Here is a 20,607-nt window from a genome sequence, read left to right on the forward strand (position 1 = left end):
GAATAAAAATTTTTCTCTTATCAGGTCGGCGATGGCACCACTTATGTAGTACTTTAAGCAGGTAAAATCTTAAAACAAGTTAAGCCATATGTTGAGGAAGGCGTGCATGCAGGTATCAGCATTGAAGCTATACGTAAAGCATTACAATTATGCATGACCAAAATATGACATGGCTGTACATGTCGAAGCGCCTATCAAAGGAACAACAACGTGCTTTATTGGAAAAATGCGCTGCCATAGCAATGTCCTCCAAACTTATTCATGAACAAAAAGATTTATTTTCTAAAATGGTTGTGGACGCTGTGCTTTTCTTTGATGGGCCCAATGTCATACAAAAAATATAAAATCGCATCATTAAATATAGAATTGGAATGTTCTTTGCTGTTCGTGTACCAGAAGAAGATTTGAAACGTACAATAAAAGCTTGTGGGGGTGCTGTTATGACTACAGCTAATGATATTAATTCAAGTGTTTTGGGTCAATGTGATTACTTTAAAGAACGTCAAGTTGGTGGTGAACGTTTCAACAGTTTCCAAGGTTTGATTGTGGGTTTGATATTGATTTTATTGTCATAGTTTATAATTATTTAAAGATTGCGTTAGTGCTAGAACATGTACATTGATTTTACGTGGTGGTGCCGAACAATTTTTGGAAGAAACTGAGCTTCGTTACAAAGTGCTATAATGATTGTGCGGCGTACAATTAAACATGATTCTGTTGTTGCTGGTAAGTCAAAATACAAATTGAAAAAAATTTCTAATCTTAAATTGTTAAGTAATATTATGAAAAGATTTTGTCCAACTCGGGAAGAAAAGACTATAAAATTTGTGTCCGTGAAATGATAATTATTGCTTTTGGTTGTTAGTTTTGGGGCATCGTCTTCGAGTGCCTTCTGATCGTATATGCCGTTTCTATGCCAACTACGTGTAAGACGTTAAACTGATCAGTAACGTCGCCGTGGACTCGGTCAGTGTAATGTAGCTCAGCTCTGCCACAAAACAATCAAAACATGTTTGTACACCAAAGAAAACGAGGGACTCAAGGGTTGATAAGCGACAAATCTTTATAGGTTCAGAACTTCCGCAACCCAATTGTCAACCTCAACTACGCGAGAGAAATCCTGTTACAAATATAAATGTATCACACGCGTATTTAGGAGGCGAGGATCTGGCGACCCCAAGTTCCTCGTGGAACTAGGGGATGGGGGCGGGATGGCTTAAAAGATTTAATATGATCATACTAATCGTTTCCGGGATGGTCGGGCTAGTACCTTAATGGTGCATTGTTACCAAAACGTACCAACTAGACTTTTACCATCTACAACACTCCCCAAAACGTTTGGGGAGGGTGTTGTTGTTGTAAAAGTGAAGTAAAAGGTGGTGGGATATTCTTTCCACGGACTGTAATCAAATTCAGACCAATTCTAAATATTCTCGCGGAATTTTGTTCTCGCGGATTTTTTTATTCCCGCGGAAAAATTCCTCCAATTCTGTTCTCCTAGGGAGAACAATAATTGGGGAATAGGATTTTCGAATTTTCGAAGTCAGCTGTTTTGTCAATTGAAATTTCGTTGCACATTTCTTATTTTGTTTAAAATATTGAAAAGTTTAATTATTGTTGGAAATTTGTTGGAAATTAAAAAATAAAATATAAACAATGCACAATATTTATCGCATTTCATGTGGTATTCACTGAAATAAGTAATGAATTGGTGCCACAGCAACATCAACAGCTGAACATAAGAAGAAGACGGTCGCATAACACAAATCTGCCGGAGTTGCCTGCTTTCATTCAGCAAAGCAATTTTCTGGCGGCCAAGTTGAGTTGAATTCGTCCTTCGTCATATGCCAAAATCTTTTTAAGCCTTACTAAAAAATCCTTGCGCAATTTCTGGATGGCTGCATCAAATATGTATACCAAGAGCTCTACCGTTGTTTATGATATACTTTTCGACTTAAAATAAAGAATATTGTGGTTGTAGTTGTTGTTGTATTAACAGTGAGAATATTGTGGTAGAATGTAAATACATATTTCAGCACAAATTTATACAAATAAGTGTTCTTTCTTAAAAGAACCAATTTCCTTTAACTATTTTGATGCATTCCCTTTAATTTAACCAAGTGAAAAACTCCTACGAAATGGCAGAGAAATCTCCCTCTCCCTCACATTCATAATACCTACTTTTCTCCCATAACCGGTTTCCGCTTTTTCGAACATTGTTCAGAATAGGAGGAAAGGGAGAAGTGAAAAAACTCACAAGGAATTTTTATTTAGAATACGAGGAATGGGAGAAGGGAAAAAACTCGCATGGAATTTTGGTTTAGAATTGGGCTGATTATCTGTACGCAGGATAGCCACATGTAAAAAGAAAGAAATAAAAATACAATTGCGGCTGCATGCTCACCAAAATGTACACCCTGATCGAACGTCACACCCTAGATTTTAGGGTGCAAGACAGTCGGTAGCGCAATGCCATATGGCCGACATTTGGCGCGTCCATCTTGTAAATAAGGTCGCCGATGATTTGGTCGGTGACAATGTCAGGTTTTGCGTGGCGACAAAATCGGGGAGATCAGGGAGATAGCTGTTTATTTTATTACAAAGCTCATCGATGTAGGAAACAATAGTACAGGCGTAGGAAATAATTGTGTCTCCTTCTGGTGGTGAAGATAGCTATTGATATGTAGAAGTTAAACGGAAGTAGGGATAGGACACCGGTATAAATATGAGTTTTTTTGGAGTTATTGCAAAAAAAGCGTTGAAGATTTTTAATATCTTACGAGGTACCTTCGTAAATGTTTCTGAGAATGAAGAATGAGAACTATTCAAACTCTATTTTCGCCAGGACAAAGCCGTTGAGACTTTGCTATATTTTAACATACAATACTTTACCCCTTTTTAGCACAACTATCATTTTTGATTTTATTAAATTTTATAAAATGTTTCTTCCGTTACAGTTCGGCATATCTTTTGCCAACACAGGTTGGCGATGTGTTTGCGCAGGACCGTGCCTTCGCTACTTTATAATGAATGTCAATTCCCACCAATGGATATTGCGGCGCGCGATTGACCAAAAGGACGATTCCACGACACCTTTGAGTATTCTTGATCTTAAAATTAATATGCAACGAATTTTTACAACAAACGAACAACACACACTGAAATAATCTTGATTAAAAAGTATCTAAGAATCTAATAATTCTAAGCTTTTTCCTACTTTCCTATTCTAGGCTTTTTATGATCTAATTAAAAAATATTCAACAATCGCAATAAGTTTGCAACGATTTTTAAAGCAATTCAATTGCAACGAATTTGTCAATAATTTTTAACCAAACCTTATAAACTAGATGTATAACCAAAAAAATATTTTGAATATAAATATTTGCTGATGAATTTAACTGACAGTACCAATACCATCAACTAAATGATCCTTATAAATATTGTAATCATACAATTTAAAACAAAATATTACTATGAATACCTACGTTTATTATTGCAAAATCACAAAAAAAAAAAGAAAATTGCATAAAGTACCCTCAATGTAAAATTATTCCACTGAATGTATATATCGCATTCTAAACTAAAAAATGTCAAAACTTAAAAAAAATTTAAATCGGTACTTAAGTGTAAATCGATCTATGAAAGCATCGTGAAATAACTTATGTTTTTTTGGTAGTTAACGTTATCGTTTAGCCTGGTTTTGTTAAGAATTTTGATATTTTTGTGGTATAAATCAACATTGAACACAAAGTTACTCTGATTTTAATATTCTGAACTTGAATTGAAAGTTTTGAACTTCAATTGTAACTTTCGAACCTCAATTGCAGCTTTCTGAACTAAAATAAAAAAGGTATACAGACCCATTCTAAATATTCTCGCGGAATTTTGTTCTCGCGGATTTTTTTATTCCCGCGGAAAAATTCCTCCAATTATTTTCTCCTAGGGAGAAGAATAATTGGGGAATAGGAATTTCGAATTTTCGAAGTCAGCTGTTTTGTCAATTGAAATTTCGTTGCGCATTTCTTATTTTGTTTAAAAAATTTTAAAGTTTAATTATTGTTGCCAATTTGTTTGAAATTAAGAAATAAGGTATAAACAATGCACATTATTGCATTTCATGTGGTATTCACTCAAATGAGTAATGAATTGGTGCCACAGCAACGTCAACAGAGGAGCATAAGAAAAAGACCGGCGGGATAACACAAACCGCCGGAGTGGCCTGCATTCATTCTGCAAAGCAATTTTCTGGCGGCCAAGTCGAGTTGAGTTCCCCTTTCGCCATTTGCCAAATTCTATTTAAGCCTTCTTAAAAAATCCTTACCCAATTTCTGGATGGCTGCATCAAATATGCGAAGATCTCTTCCGTTGCTTATGATATACTTTTCGACTTAAAATAAAGAATATTGTGGTTGTTGTTGTTGTTGTACTAACAGTGAGAATATTGTGGTAGAATGTAAATACATATTTTAGCACAAATTTGTACAAATAAGTATTCTTTCTTAAAATAACCAATTTCCTTTAACTATTTTGATGCATTCCCTTTAATTTAACTAGTGAAAAAACTCCTATGAAATAGCAGAAAAATCTCCCTCTTCCTCACATTCATAATACCTACTTTTCTCCCATAACCGGTTTCCGCTTTTTCGAACGTTGTTCAGAATATGAGGAAAGGGAGAAGTGAAAAAACTCACAAGGAATTTTTATTTAGAATACGAGGAATGGGAGAAGGGAAAAAACTCGCACGGAATTTTCGTTTAGAATTGGGCTGATTGCATTAAAATTTTAGAATTATAAGTCAACTTACTCAAATTGTGAATTGCCTAGTCGCGATTTGATGGTTTACTGCTTGCAACCAATAGTTCTGTTAGATCTTCCCTTTTGTTTTCTATATCATTAATTAATTAATTTAAGTTTCCCTTAACTTTTTATGTATACAATCGCACACAATAAAATGTGTATTTATGGGTCACCAACAAGACTGAAAAACTATTCCTTCCTTATGACCTTTAGTTAATAATTTACAACTATTATGAATAATCTAATATATTATAAAAATGTTGAATAAAAGAAATGTTAATGGATTTGAATTAAAGAAATGTTTTGTTATGGTTACGCATTTTCAATGGAAGCAGTAAGGAAGGCGGTCGGCATGATGTTGTGGTGCACAGTGGCTAGTCATTGTCGGCTGGGGCGGGTCCTTGCCAACCTTAATGTTCCTGCGCCATAAACAGAAAAAAAGTTCCTATCATGCCTATCAAAACTGAAAGCTGTCCAAATCAAAAACCCTGACAGAAGCGCAGAGACCGACTCAAAACGCTTATAAATTCAAACTAAAACAACATCCGGCCGAACCGGATGTCACGGACAGACCGTTGGCATTCAAAATCTAAATTCAAAAAAAAAAACTGACGCAAAAAAAATTACCGAGCCGGACATGACCGGTTACGACTCTGAAATCAAAATTCAAAAAAAAACTGATGAAAATAAAATAAAAGAACCAAAAGGAAAATAAACAAAAAGGGCCGAATATATAGAAGTTGTTGCGACGCCCGGTGCTTAGCCCACCCTCAAAAACCATGGCCACCGACGCACCTAATTTTCGGTGGCCCCTTACCTGTATACCCTATGCCTTCTAAATGAATGGAACCATCAGCATTCCCATCATAAATACAATTTATTTATAATTCATCTTACAAAAATAAAGGGGGTAATTCCAGAGTAGTTAAGTTTTGTTGTGATTACATTAACGATTGTTTAAATTTTAAAATGGTTTACAATTACCATATATATCTTCGCAAGAATTAAATAACAAATTATTTAATTAATTATTTTTTTTTTTGATTATATAAACTAGAAATTTTTAAGAATAGATAGGAAAAGACGTGGGCATGGAAAAGGCGGAATGGTAAGTAGTGTGTACTTGGGATTTCGTAATCCCTTACCCGTTTGCGGTTTGTTCGGATTTCCCAACCCGGATTTCTTTACCCAAATCTGTTTTGTTATCTTAATTTATTTGGTTTTATTTTAGATTAATTTATTCGCGCTTAAGTTCAATTTATTTTAGTTTTATTTCTGGTAAATTCAGTTTAATCAATAACCTCTCAACCCGTACGCGTATCATAACGAATATGTTAATTTGTGTATGTTAGAATTGGTGTTATGTAAATGGGTAGGGGGTATATATATATCGAAGGTAGTAGAAGAGGGCGAAATAATTATATAATTAGATTTACTTATACCAAGGGATTTATAGGAATAAAGGAAAAGAAAACCACTTAATATATAACCAAATTCTACTTCCTGCATTTAGGTGTGTACGTATATAAGTGATTTGTAATAGTGGTCATTACGTAATGTTTAACCCGAACCCTAAAAGGGACTATGTGCTTATGCACTTGTAATACTAACGATACTAATGACATATATATAAATTAATCTTGCTAAATTCAAAGGTGTAAACATTTGCTCTTTTTTTTTTTTTTTTGAATTACATTCACCAAAATGGTTGTTGACAAAATGTATTAATATAAAGTACTATGCATGATGTATTATACTATGACCTAATGTGATCTACTACTTCAAAGATTTTATCATTAATTCATAAGATTAAATGGAACGATAAATGAATCATAGGCAGCCATGGTTACAAAGTGGCAATCAAAACGAATACTAATTCTTCCGGTTGTCATCTCCCGGTAGGTGTTTGCTTGTATGTAACCATGTTTGCTATAAATATATATGTATGTATTTCTATACTAACGTATGCCTATGCGTAATTTTATGTATGCCTCTGCTTACAGGTAATTTACCACAGGCGATATCAGCACTTAAGCAGGTATTTAAAAGGGGGTTGCATACATATGTGCGACTCTAAGTAGGCATATGCTTATATATACATATACCCGTATTCGCTATTAGCACCCAAGTATATATTTACAGGTGGTTGCATTCAATACGCAACTCTAAGTGGGTATATGCCTATATATGCATATGACTATTATTAATACAAGTACTTGACCATATGTCTTCATGTTATGGTATATATATGTGTATATTTTTAATGTTTCATTTTCTTTGTGTGCCTACGCTTATGTATATACGTATACAAGTGTATTTAAGCTCTCCGCATGGGGGCTTTGGAACGGACTCACCCCTTTATGTGGTTCTGGTTGCAATGGCCGGCTCTGCATCAGACCTAGGTGCACGATCGTACCGTTGTTGTAGTTGGTATTGTTGTTGCTGTCGTTGGCTTGGGCGCGCTGTTCTAGTACCGTTGGTGGTTTTCGGATGACTCCGTCGATGATGATAGCACGCTGGTGGTTGTCGCGCTCGGAGATGCGCCGTCGAGTGCGTGCGCGCGGTGGCGCGCTGGTGGTTTTGGTGCACCTTGCCACAAAACCCGGATGCATGTCCTACCAAACGACCTTCACAAAGGAAGTAGTCATATGTATTGCCAAAATTGCGTACCGGTTCATTTAGCAACTTATTAAATGGTGTAATAGTTAGGCCCTCAATGCCGGCTTCTTGAACATAGCAAAATTGGTAGCCCCGAATGAACTTGCTTTTTCTGGTAGCGAACGCAGTTTTGAAAAGGTTTCAAAAACTTTATTTCTATTATCGTTGTGTACAAAGGCATTTACGATTTTCAATGATACAATTCCTTGTGAATTCGCGATTTCAGATTAAACATTGCTAGCTTTTGGTGTAGATATATCAAAATTCTTGGCCGGAAAACTCGTGGCTGTCTTTTGGGTTCTTCACCAATACGACCTTATTTATGTGCACAGCACGCGATGACGTTTTACGATGCGTTGAATATAGCTGGGGATGGGCAGTCTTGATTAATTCTTACTATGAACCAGCAACTACACTTCAAGGCTGGAGCCTATTTTTTTGCGTCCATTCGCCATCTAACCAAAAAAGGAAGAGAGACCAAGCTTTTTCCGTTTCCGCGCAAAACGTGTCTTTTTCCTCCGCTTCTTTTTTCCTCTTTTTTTCTTGATGCCGATTTTTCCATCTTTTTTTCTTGTTTTCGATACCTTGTATCGCAACTTTCGCCACATCGCTAGGTGTGTTCGCGTGAACACGCTCCCAAGTGGATCGTAGCCGTAGACCGTAGCAGCAGACCGTAACAAACCTGCTTCGCTTTGAAGACCTGACGATGAAGCGAACAGGAAACCGGATCATCTGTGGGAAGCCACTGCCAGGAATCTTCGACGACAAGCAACGTGGGGCACGACTCACCCCTGAGATAAGAGTCTCAAAGCCCTACTACGAAGCTAGCCGGGCAACATAGGTCTATCAAAAAAAATTAAGTCAAGTTGGGAATAATTTCTGTTTCCTAGTTAAAAGGGCCTTGCGGCAATTAGACATTTGTTATGGAGAACTCGTCAAAACACCGAAAGATGATTTCTAGTGGGTATCGCTCCCACAGGAATGCAAAATCAAAAAAAGGTGTAGACATTTTGATCTGGAGAACTCGTCAAAACTCCGAAAGGCTAGTCCGACCTAAGTGGGGACTGCCAGGGTGTTCACGGTCCTCGGTGAGTACGCGCGTGAACATCCTATGAGGTCAGTGCTCGGGGAGAATACTGGGCGAGATGTCCCCGACCGCCAAAACGCCCAGACAAAAAAAAAGTCCAATTGGTAGGTATATAAAAAAAAAGTCAAATTGTAATTTGGCAAGGAAACGTTTTCTAGTTCATTGCGGGCGAATGTCCGACGCGTGAAATTGACCTATCAATTTCCCGTTTAGGTCCTCAAGATCATACAATGCATTGCCTATTTTTCGAAGCACACAACACTTAAGGTATTTCGGCAGGAATTTGGCGTTAATACCCTGTTTAAAGTTACTTAAGGCAAAGTTTCTTCGGAAAACTTCCTGACCTTCCTTGTAGTTGACTTGTCTAGAGCGCTTGTTATAGGTGGTTACTCCTTTATCCTTAGCCTGATCTAAATTTTTACGGATTTGCTCACGAATATTAGTCAACTTGTCAGTTCTGCTTACTATCGTGACTTGGTCTTCCCGAAGGCTGCCGAGCTTCGCTAAAATTTAATACGTTGCGGCATGTTGGACCATATTTTGGCCATATAATGCAAAGTATGGAGAACACTGAATCGCCGTATGAAAATCACTTCTCAAAACTGATAAAATCTCGGGTATATGCTTATCCCAATCGGTATGGTCAGGTTTATCTTTCAGGAAAATCCTAATCTTCGAAACAATTTCTCTATTGACGCATTCGGATGCGTTCGCTTGGGGAGAATATAGCCCCATCCTCACGTGCGTCACCCCGTAATTTACTAAAAATTGGTTCGTTTCCTTCGAGATAAACTGTTTACCATTGTCACTATGGATAAATTCAGGAACCCCTACAGCCGGAAAAATTTCGGAGGCGAAGTAATTTATAACGTTAACAGTGGTGGCTCTTTGCATGGGCTTTAGCCAAACGTATTTTGAAAAATGGTCTAGTACTATGAAAAGAAATTGATTTCGCCGCTTAGATCTCGGATACGGCCCTAGAAAGTCGCAATATAACCGCTGAAATGGCCTTTCGGATTCAAAGGTACTCCCTATCGGTGGTCTCGACTGCTGATTGGTGGGTTTTACCGTTTTGCAGGTGTCACAACGCTGGACGTAGTCCCTGACGTCCTTAGCCTGCTACGGCCAGAAGTACTTCTGCCTAACACGTTCTAAGGTTTTCTACCATCCGCCATGGTAACTCCGGTTAGCGTCATGTGCTAATCTCACTGCTTCCTCAGTCAACCCTTTTGGCAACCATAAACGCTACAGCGAGTCTTCTTCCCCTTCCATCCCCTTACGAAACTTAACTCTTTTGAAAATTACACCGCCCACCACTCGTAAATCCGGAAGTGATTCCTCGTTTTCGGTGACGGTCCGAATTAAGTCTAAGTATTGGTTGCTGCTAAATTCGGGAGAGACTAAATCTATTTCTCCGGGTGTGGTAGTGAAAGACAACTCATCGGCATCAAAACGCGACAGCGCGTCTGGTACTACATTCAGGGTGCCCTTACGATGTTCCATTCTAAAGTCGTATCTTTGCAGTAAGAGTGACCATCTCGCCAACCTCCCGCTCAAGTCTTTCTGTGTCATCGACCACTTGAGACTGGAGTGGTCCGTAATAATCCGAAAAGGTAATCCTTCAACATAGGGTCGGAAACGCTTCACGCTGATTATGGCTGCAAGACATTCCAGCTCGGTTACTGTATAATTGCGTTGAGCATTATTCAGCTTTTTCGACACGAATGCGATTGGATGCTCAGCGCCCTCATCATCGACCTGGAACAACACTCCGCCAACACCTATTTTGTAAGCGTCGCATTGTATTACGAATTCTTTGGAAAAGTCTGGTTGGGCCAAGACAGGCGCCGAACTCAGGGCTACTTTTAGTTTTTCGAATGCCTCTATAGCTTCAGGGGTAAGCTTGAACGGGCCTGCTGACTTGCGGAGACAGTCGGTCAAGGGACCTGCCAAGTCAGCAAAATTGGTAATAAACGCTTGGTACCAATTCGCCATGCCCACAAACCTACGCACTTGCCGAGGGGATTTAGGGATCGGGAAGTTTTGCATAGCTTCTATTTTTCCCGGATCCACTTTCAAACACCCGCTGCCTATCAAGTATCCTAAGTAGCGTATCTCCTTCTGACAAAATTTACTTTTTTCCACGTTTATTGTCAGCCCTGCGTCTCTCAAACATTGGGCCACTTCCGCTAGCAATTTCAGGTGATCCTCAAAATTAGTGCTACATACCATCAGATCGTCCAGGTAGACAAAGACGTTCTCTCGCAGACGCGAAGGGATTGCCTTGTCCATCAGCCTACTCATAGTCTGCGGTCCATTGCACAGACCAAATGGCATCACCTTGAAGTGGTACAGAGGCCTCCCCGGAACTGCGAATGCTGTTTTTTCCTTGGAGGACTCTGTCAGTTTGATCTGGAAGAACGCGTCTTTCAGATCAATGCCACTAATAAAATGCATGTCCTTGAGTTTGCTCAATAAGCCGTTGATATGAGGCAGGGGGTACGACTCTTTCTTAGTCACCGCGTTGACCTTCCTGGAATCTATGCACAGCCTAACTTTACCTGGTTTCCGGACCAGTACTACAGGACTACACCACGGGGAGTTTGATTCTTCTATAACTCCTAATTCGAGTAACCTGTCTAGTTCTCTAAAAGCTTCGGCTTGCCTTGGTGGCGAAAGAGGGAAATGTTTGGTTTTTATGGGAACGGCATCACCGGGTCGATGTGATACTCCACTAATTTAGTTTGCCCTAGGCCTAACTTCTCGTACGAAGGAAACGTCTCGATGACCTTTTGCAATTCTAATTTTCGTTCTGGTGACAATTCATGGAGGTTAAGTTCCTCTTCCTTTTCAAGTCTAATATCTATGCACTCTACGCTTGGGAATATTTCGGGAGCTAACGCTAATGCTCTCCAAAAATCTACCCCGAAGTACGCTTCTTGGAGCAATGAGGGAACAAGGTAAAAACGAATAACCTTTGTGATATTTTTGAAGGTGACTGGTAGGGATACTGAGCCTAACATTTTTTGCTTGTTGCCGCCCGCGGTATATACGAACGGGTGTAAGGGTTAATATTCGAAGCCGTTATCCTCTAGAAATTCTAATCCATTTTTCCCTAAGATGGAGACGTTGGCTCCCGAGTCCAACAACCCTACAAGAAAACTATCTTTAATTTTAGCCTTTACTAAAGGCCTTTCATCCTCGGTGAGCATTAACGTGGTGGCTTGCAGCAGTCTACGCTCCTGTACTCTCCTGTGGTATCTCTTCCTACACTTCAAAATATTGTGCGATACCGGATATTGTTCAAAAATGGTATGTCTTATTTGTTTATACCTGTGTTCCCTTTCTTCTAGGTTTGGTGAAAGTTGCGTTTGGCAAGCGACAACCCTATGCTGGCGTCGCAGAATTCTAATCGGCTCGCTCATCGCGGATGAGGACGTTTGACTCTCGGATTCAGAACTATTCGAATTGTCCGTACTGTCAGGGTAAGTTATTATCACTTTTGAGGGCTCTTCTGCCAGGGTACTACTGCACCTCGGAAGCGTATAACCTCCAGAGAGATTCACCCTCTGGTTCAGCGCAAGGGACGACGCCACGAGCACTGGCTGTTGTGGGAGCTATGAAGCCGAACGAGGTTCCCCGCCTTCTCGCTCGGGTACTGGTTTCCCTGCCTGCGATGGTCCCTAGGCATTTAGGAGTAGATACACCCTTATACCCACATTTAAAACAAAAAGGATTTTTTATGGGTTCCTCACAATATATATAGGAGTGCCCCATTCCCTGGCAATTCCAGCATTGGATTCCGGAATAGTCCGGTCGCCTGCTGCGTCGATATTCCAGCGCCTCTATCTGCGGATCCATCTCGCCGTCTTCGCTTTCCATCCTCATGTCCGGGGTTGTCACGCGTGCTTCGCTTTCATGCCGTCCTGGGTAAATGGCTCCCAGCAGCTTGCTTTCTTTCAGCACTTGTTCACCTCTGCGTGCTACATCGCGTAGATCATGAAGGGTCCTTACGTCCGCATTAAAAAGCATTAGCTTAAGGCTGCTGTTGACGTTCCTTTTTATTATGTCAATCAGTAAAAGCTCCGACATTGGCTCTCTTAAGCGCGCGTTCAAGGAGATTATGTCCGTGTGAAACACGTCATAACACTCACTTGCTTTTTGCTTCCGCATGGATATCTCCATCATGATCTCGTGGTCAGTTTTCAAAGTGCCAAACTCTCTTTTCAATGAGTAGCACAAAAAGGCATAGGTCGCGTTTGGGTTTTGTTTAGTGAAAAGCCAGTACCATTCTTCGGCCCGCCCGGACAGAAACAGGTGGAAACTAGCCATTATTTGTTCGCCAGGGCATTGTGTGCGCTCACACAAGGTGTTCAGTTTGAAAAGAAAATCGGTTACGCTCCCAGTGCCGTCAAATGAGATTTTCCATTCCTGCGGTTTTACTGCTATGCTACTTGGAGTCGGGTACATTGGTGGTACTCCCGTTGGAAATGGGTTACGGTCCATCCTACTTGCGTTCCTGTGTTGCTGGTTTGATGGCTGCGCGGATTCGAGAGCGGCGTAGAGCTGGTCCATATTGCTTCGAATTGACCCCATCTCTCTCCGCATTTCCTCCTGCGAAGCCTGGAAAGCTGATGTAGCACGTCCACCCACGAGCCTCCACGAGTGGCTTCTCCTTGCATTCCTAGGGTATTCGCCCGATCACTTGTAGCGTCCCCAAAATTTCCAATTCCTTGGTGTAATGGTAAGGCACCAGCTCCATCCGGTGCATAAGTCGACACATTGGTCATTAGCCCCGAAATATCATGCGCGTTTAATAGGGGCGCATTCGAATTATTGGTGTTTTCAGGTCTGTCCAGTTTATCGCGAGGGTCATTCAGGTCCGAGCCCATATTCGGTCCCACGGGATCTCCGTATTGTTCACCTACTGGGGTGTGCACCACCAAGGGACGCTTTGCCTTGGGGAAAGCCTCCCTATTACTACCGCCCCGGTTCTGGTTCCCCCGGAAGCTTCCCGCACTCCCAAGCGGAGTAGTTCGGCCCGGTTGGCCGTACGACTGCTCGCGTGACATAGTTCGTAAAAAAAATGTGATAGTTTTGATAAAAAAAAACTTTTGCCGCTTAAGGCAGTTAGGGATTCAAAAAAAAGGGTTTATGTATATAAATTTATATGCAAAAAAAGGACTTCCACAAGCTGGAAAAGAAAAGCGATTAAGCAATTTAGATATATCGTGAAATCAATGGGAATGCTGACATCCCCTTCCCGAAGGCACTCGGCTACCGGCGAGAAAAAAAAAGATTACATAAACTCATTCATACTTGTCCCTAGTGCTCCCAACCGCAGTGCGAGGGGGTCTTAAGGCCCCCCTCCGAGACTGGTTGGGGCCACTAGGGCACACACGGGTTGGTCTCAGCACGCCCAGCCGCAACGCAGGGGCAGTCTCCAGGGGCTTGCCCCTGGGACTGGTTGGGGGTGTTGAGGCCTCCCGTCCATTCTCGCTGGACACACCTCCTGCCTCCGCCGCAATGGGTGGAGCGGTTTCGGAACCGCTCCCCAGTCTGGTGGGACAGGAAGGGGTGTCACTCTGAATCCCAGCTCACCCCGTCACAATCCAGGTGTCACTATGGGTTGCCACCTGAGACGTGGGATGAGCTGGGGTCCTTGCAATTCACACACACACTCACTCTAACAACACAAATTCGGCATAGAAAAAAAATAAAAAAAAAACTATTAACTTTAAAAGAAAAAAAATTCAAAACCCAGTTAGCGGACATATATATACCTAGGCCGACTAACGGACAACATTCCGGCAACATAAAAACCCCACTTACAAAAAAATAAAGTGCGTGCAGCACTGCCTCACTGGGTGGATACAAAAATTCGGAGGACTGACGTGAAGTCCCGTGGATCCCTCAGCTACCGGAGACGATGATCACTTCGGACAACTTGATCCGTCCAACCATCCCACCGCAACGCAGGTGGCTGCTCCTGCGGCTGCTCACCTCGGACTGGTGGGATGGTCAACTTCACAAGTTGCCCCGGAATGATCAGCGCGACAGCGCCTCAGGCACCAAATCACGTTGGGCGCCATCTGTTATGGTTACGCGTTTTCAATGGAAGCAGTAAGGAAGGCGGTCGGCATGATGTTGTGGTGCACAGTGGCTAGTCATTGTCGGCTGGGGCGGGTCCTTGCCAACCTTACTGTTCCTGCGCCATAAACAGAAAAAAAGTTCCTATCATGCCTATCAAAACTGAAAGCTGTCAAAATCAAAAACCCTGACAGATGCGCAGAGACCGACTCAAAACGCTTATAAATTCAAACTAAAACAACATCCGGCCGAACTGGATGTCACGGACATACCGTTGGTATTCAAAATCTAAATTCAAAAAAAACTGACGCAAAAAAATTACCGAACCGGACATGACCGGTTACTACTCTGAAATCAAAATTCAAAAAAAACTGATGAAAATAAAATAAAAGAACCAAAAGGAAAATAAACAAAAAGGGCCGAATATATAGAGGGGCGCCGCGGGTGTTGTTGCGACGCCCGGTGCTTAGCCCACCCTCAAAAACCATGGCCACCGACGCACCTAATTTTCGGTGGCCTCTTACCTGTATACCCTATGCCTTCTAAATGAATGGAACCATCAGCATTCCCATCATAAATACAATTTATTTATAATTCATCTTACAAAAATAAAGGGGGTAATTCCAGAGTAGTTAAGTTTTGTTGTGATTACATTAATGATTGTTTAAATTTTACAATGGTTTACAATTACCATATATATCTTCGCAAGAATTAAATAACAAATTATTTAATAAATTTTTTTTTTTTTTTTTTTGATTATATAAACTAGGTCTTTAAGAATAGATAGGAAAAGACGTGGGCACGGAAAAGGCGGAATGGTAAGTAGTGTGTACTTGGGATTTCGTAATCTCTTACCCGTTTGCGGTTTGTTCGGATTTCCGATATCAGTTCTTTTACCCAAATCTGTTTTGATATCTTAATTTATTTGGTTTTATTTTAGGTTAATTTATTCGCGCTTAAGTTCAATTTATTTTAGTTTTATTTCTGGTAAATTCAGTTTGATCAATAACCTCTCAACCCGTACGCGTATCATAACGAATATGTTAATTTGTGTATGTTAGAATTGGTGTTATGTAAATGGGTAGGGGGTATATATATATCGAAGGTAGTAGAAGAGGGCGAAATAATTATATAATTAGATTTACTTATACCAAGGGATTTATAGGAATAAAGGAAAAGAAAACCACTTAATATATAACCAAATTCTACTTCCTGCATTTAGGTGTGTACATACATAAGTAATTTGTAATAGTGGTCATTACGTAATGTTTAACCCGAACCCTAAAAGGGACTATGTGCTTATGCACTTGTAATACTAACGATACTAATGACATATATATAAATTAATCTTGCTAAATTCAAAGGTGTAAACATTTGCTCTTTTTTTTTTTTTTTTTGCATTACATTCACCAAAATGGAGTTGACAAAATGTATTAATATAAAGTACTATGCATGATGTATTATACTATGACCTAATGTGATCTACTACTTCAAAGATTTTATCATTAATTCATAAGATTAAAACGAACGATAAATGAATCATAGGCAGCCATGGTTACAAAGTGGCAATGAAAACGAATACTAATTCTTCCGGTTGTCATCTCCCGGTAGGTGTTTGCTTTAATGTAACCATGTTTGCTATAAATATATATGTACGTATTTCTATACTAACTTGACCATATGTCTTCATGTTATGGTATATATATGTGTATATTTTTAATGTTTCATTTTATTTGTGTGCCTACGCTTATGTATATACGTATACAAGTGTATTTAAGCTCTCCGCATGGGGGCTTTGGAACGGACTCACCCCTTTATGTGGTTCTGGTTGCGATGGCCGGCTCTGCATCAGACCTAGGTGCACGATCGTACCGTTGTTGTAGTTGATATTGTTGTTGCTATCGTTGGCTTGGGCGCGCTGTTCTAGTACCGTTGGTGGTTGTCGGATGACTCCGTCGATGATGATAGCACGCTGGTGGTTGTCGCGCTCGGAGATGCGCCGTCGAGTGCGTGCGCGCGGTGGAGCGCTGGTGGTTTTGGTGTACCTTGCCACAAAACCCGGATGCATGTCCTACCAAACGACCTTCACAAAGGAAGTAGTCATATGTATTGCCAAATTTGCGTACCGGTTCAGATGTCTTGCACTCATTTAGCAACTTATTAAATGGTGTAATAGTTAGGCCCTCAATGCCGGCTTCTTGAACATAGCAAAATTGGTAGCCCCGAATGAACTTGCTTTTTCTGGTAGCGAACGCAGTTTTAAAAAGGTTTCAAAAACTTTATTTCTATTATCGTCGTGTACAAAGGCATTTACGATTTTCAATGATACAATTCCTTGTGAATTCGCGATTTCAGATTAAGCATTGCTAGCTTTTGGTGTAGATATATCAAAATTCTTGGCCGGAAAACTCGTGGCTGTCTTTTGGGTTCTTCACCAATACGCCCTTATTTATGTGCACAGCACGCGATGACGTTTTACGATGCGTTGAATATAGCTGGGGATGGGCAGTAATGATTAATTCTTACTATGAACCAGCAACTACACTTCAAGGCTGGAGCCTATTTTTTTGCGTCCATTCGCCAGCTAACCAAAAAAGGAAGAGAGACCAAGCTTTTTTCGTTTCCGCGCAAAACGTGTCTTTTTCCTCCGCTTCTTTTTTCCTCTTTTTTTCTTGATGCCGATTTTTCCATCTTTTTTTCTTGTTTTCGATAGCTTGTATCGCAACTTTCGCCACATCGCTAGGTGTGTTCGCGTGAACACGCTCCCAAGTGGATCGTAGCCGTAGACCGTAGCAGCAGACCGTAACAGTTTTTTTGATATAGCAGTTTCAGACACAATCCAAGTAAAAAAACGGTCGTAATACTACCCTTCAAAAAACGCGAGTACTCCATAAATAGTGTAAGGAATACTCCTTTAGGAGTATAGGAGTGCGCCAAAACTAAACTGTATTTATACAAAAAATGTGCTCCAATTAACATTGCGATGTCCTAGGAGAGGAGAAGGTGATCCCACTCTCGCTTTGTTTGTGAGAATTCCATAGAGTACATACGTGAGAGTACTTTCCTAAGTACTTTCATTGTTGTACTCCATGGAGCAGCCACAGAGGATCATATACCAAAGTACTAAAGAGGAATTGTGTCGGAAAGAATTATCGGAGTGAATTTAATAGAAAATGGAAGTAAATGAAGAGGGGTAATACAACTTTTATATTTTATACTACGAATATTCGTATGTTATTTAGCATTTGCGTAAATAAAGAAACTAATATTTCTCTATACTATAATATGTGTACATAAACCTAGTGCGCGGTTGCATTTTATCAGAGGTGCAATACTCAAATTTTATTATTAGTTATTTCTATGCAATATTTTACTTTTGGCAACTCTGTTCGATCGTCATCGTGTCGTGATCACGGTCCTTAAAAAACGAGCAATGATCGGCTGATGGGGGCCGCAAACGCATTGCAAAGGAGTATTGTTAGAGTACTCCAACATGATGAAAATGGAACACGCCCTTCAAAAAACGCGAGTACTCCATAAATAGTGTAAGGAATACGCCTATAAGAGTATAGGAGTGTTCCAAAACTAATCACTAATAAGGCAAGTGTCATCATAAGTGAGAGGATGCAATAATTGCAGCTCAGTAAAATAAAAATTATTTCACGTGAACAAAAGTCGTTAAAGCTTCGAAAAATACATAAAACTAAATTAATAAAGTGACTTGGTCGGCAAAGTTAATTGTGCTTGAAATTTGTTAATTCGCAAACTTAATAAATAATATAAAAATTTTGATAAAACTAAAACTGCGAAAGACTATAAAAGAGATTTAAGAATGGCGCCAAACACAAGACTAAATAAGAAACATAATAACAAAGAAAAGCTTTTACCCTCAAGCGATTCAAGTGACAACGAAACCAATTCTGCCAACCTTTCGTCAATTATTGATAAATTAAACAAAGAATTTAAAGTGCAAGAAAGAGCGATGAAAAAAATAAGAGAGTCGCAAGAGCATATAAGTGACAGTTTTCATGCACTAAAGAAGGAAATTGATAGACTAAAAGAGGAAAATAGACAAATAAAGAAGGAATTGAAAGAGCTTAAAGTAAGCGGTGAAAATGCAAAACTCAAAATGAAAACATTAGAGAGAAATGTGATAGAAATAAAGCAAGAAAGAAATAAAAACAACCTAATAATAACAAATCTACCTCAAATAAAAGACGTCGACTTAAAAACTGTTGTTTTAAAAATTGCTGCTCAAGTCAATGCAAAAATTCACGACGATAACATCCTAGATGTTTATCAAAGTGAAAACAAGAAATTTAAAACATACCCTTTGATAGTGAAAATGAGCAGTAGCGAGTTTAAAATGAAATGCTTCGAGTATAGAAAAAAAGGTGGGCATATAGACGTAAGCAAAATAATATCAAATGCAGATATGAAGGGAAAGAACGTCAACTTTCATCAGTTGATGGAAAAAGAGCTCAGCGATTTTATGAAAAAGGTGAAAGACGAAGCAAACAAAAAAAAACTACAAATATGTTTGGGTCAAAGATGCGAAAGCATTGTTTACTATATAGTTTGGCAGCTTAAATAGAGCTTATGTTGCAAATAGAATGGAAGGCAGTGGACACTAGGCAGTCGAATGTCATATAATGAAGGAATTGATGTTCGGTGTTTTTTCAAAATTTGCCCGAAATCCTGAATCATAAAAGGGACTGTACTTAAGTACGAAAATGAAAAAATGTAGTTAGGTTTTGCTCCTTTTTTAGCAGGAGATTTTCATTTTATCTATTACTCATTTTATCTATGGAGCTTCACATGCTTTTTATAAAAACGTGCTTTTTATTTTTACGAACTTATTCCTCACATGGAAAACGCGTGCAAAAAAATAGGGAAAAAACTTCGTTTCTTGAGAAGAATTAGAAAGAACTTATCTGTGCTAAATAAAATAAAAATTTATAACACAATAGTTAAACCACATTTTGAGTATTGTTCAACTATACTGTATTCGTGCTGCAGTAACTCGCAAATTGATAGAATGCAAAAGCTACAGAATAGAGCTATGCGAATAATATTAAAATGTGGTAGATTTACATCTGTACAGCTGATGCTTGATACACTTAAATTGTTGAGAGTGCGGCAGAGACTGGAGCTGAATACAATTATATTTGTATACCAGACTACTATCGGAAAAATGCCAGACTACATAGCAGAGAAGGTCCTCTATGTTGGAGCAGTGCAACCATATGGGCTGAGAAACGTTAAAGACTTAAGATTACAGAAGTATAGCAAAACATCATCGCAAAATAATATATTTTATAAAGGTTTTAGAATATTCAATATATTAAGCGAAGACATCAAACAAGAGCAAAATATTAAATCATTCAAGCGAAAATGAATAGATTTTGTAAGAAAATAGCATATCCAAATTTTGTAAATGATATCAATGTAATTACAAGTAATCATATTATTACTAAATAAATCAATCAATCAATCAATCAATGAAAATAAATGAAACATGTATTAATGTAGGAATGAAAACGGCGACCTTGTAACTGATGTCCAGAGAGTGCTTAGATTATGGAGGGAATACTTCTCTGCTCTCCTAAATGGAGGCAGCAATTCACCGCGCAGAGATGAAGAACCCGATCCCGCAATCGATCATGATGGAATATATGTCCCCCGCCCGATTATGACGAAGTTAGAATAGCAACAACCAGATTGAAAAACAACAAGGCCGTGGGCGCTGATGGATTGCCTGCGGAGCTATTCAAGTTCGGCGGCGAGGAGTTGGTAAAGCGCATGCAGCAGCTTCTTAGCAAAATATGGGCGGACGAAAGCATGCCCGACGGTTGGAATCTAAGTGTTCTTTGCCCAGTCCACAGGAAGGGGGATACTGCAAAATTCACCAACTATCGTGGAATCAGCCTTCTTAATATCGCATATAAGGTCCTTTCAAGTGGATTGTGCGAGAG

At 39.6% G+C, this 20,607-nt stretch overlaps 1 long non-coding RNA gene across 1 annotated transcript in view; it reads left to right on the forward strand.

Annotated features, from left to right (window-relative positions):
- Nucleotides 1-697: 697 nt before the first annotated feature.
- The window catches only part of LOC137236912 (uncharacterized), a 429,807-nt gene continuing 409,897 nt past the window's right edge, over nucleotides 698-20,607 (forward strand). The window contains exon 1 of the long non-coding RNA XR_010948705.1: nucleotides 698-726. This is a non-coding gene — a long non-coding RNA (uncharacterized lncRNA). The remainder of the gene's footprint in view (nucleotides 727-20,607) is intronic.

The sequence above is a fragment of the Eurosta solidaginis genome, chromosome 1 (genome assembly GCF_040869045.1).
Source record: "Eurosta solidaginis isolate ZX-2024a chromosome 1, ASM4086904v1, whole genome shotgun sequence".
NCBI classification, from domain to species: domain Eukaryota; kingdom Metazoa; phylum Arthropoda; class Insecta; order Diptera; family Tephritidae; genus Eurosta; species Eurosta solidaginis.